At 31.4% G+C, this 1,005-nt stretch overlaps 1 protein-coding gene across 2 annotated transcripts in view; it reads left to right on the top strand.

Annotated features, from left to right (window-relative positions):
* Positions 1-1,005, top strand: part of LOC107605644 (kinesin-like protein KIN-4A) — an 11,152-nt gene that overhangs the window by 796 nt on the left and 9,351 nt on the right. The window lies entirely within an intron of this gene.

Below are 1,005 nucleotides of genomic sequence, written 5' to 3'. Positions count from 1 at the left end.
CCGGGACGGTATGGATAATGAATAACGGATGGAGATTAATGATGCAGCAGCTGCAATTTGAAAGTTGAAGCCATTGTTTTGTTGTTAACATGTGAAAATGATTTGATTTTGGGTTGATTCATTGATGTTCTACTGTTTAGGGATGATACAGTGTGTGGATTTGGTGAATTTAGGTGAAGATCTGGATCCGACATTTGCTTGCGTAGTAGAAAGTAGGATTTGGAATTTGTTTCCTTTTTTATTTAAAATAATATTTTTGCGATCTGAATTCTGATGATGATGCTTTGCTTGATTGAGATATTTGACTTTTTATGCAATTTCTTGGTTTGGAGTTGGACTTTAGGAATTTGATTGTGTGGTGGAACGGCTCTGTTGGTCTGATAGTTGTGATGTAATTTTTGGGGGAAAATGTTTGATTTTTGTGTTGTGTGGCTGCGTTTTTGTCTTTTTGGTTTTTGTCTGGTAGGGGTCTATGGGATGTAATTTGCTGTAATGGTATGTCTTTGATGTTGGAAATTTTTGGAATGATTGAAAATGAAAATGAAAATGAAATGATTTATGAAGTTTTAAGAGGTAAGAATTACCAATCACCAAAATCTTATACGCAAGGTGATTTGTATTTTAAAATGAATTAAATCCTTTGAACTAAAATCATTTCAATAGATGAACTGAATTATAAATGAAATGAACTCCTTGTTTCCTTCTTCTCTTCCTTTTGATTCCAATTGAACAAAAGAGATTCCAAACACTCAGTAAATGACAAACAGGTCCTTGTAAATGAAAGCAACTCTTTGGACTATAGTTCACTTGCTTTTCATGAATGATTTTCCTCTCCTATTTATGTCAAAATTTCACTATTTTGTATTTGGTAAGAATATATCAGCTGATTTCCCCCTGAAATAATAAGTTAAAGTAATAATTTACTCTGCATATTCATTCTACATCTAATTGAAAAAGTATTAAAAATACTTTAAATACAAACAAACTAAGAATTCAAATATTTTC

Source organism: Arachis ipaensis, chromosome B06 (genome assembly GCF_000816755.2).
Source record: "Arachis ipaensis cultivar K30076 chromosome B06, Araip1.1, whole genome shotgun sequence".
Classification (NCBI taxonomy): Eukaryota; Viridiplantae; Streptophyta; class Magnoliopsida; order Fabales; family Fabaceae; genus Arachis; species Arachis ipaensis.
The sequence above is the reverse complement of the archived record's forward strand: the minus strand, read 5'-3'. Positions and strand labels throughout refer to the sequence as shown.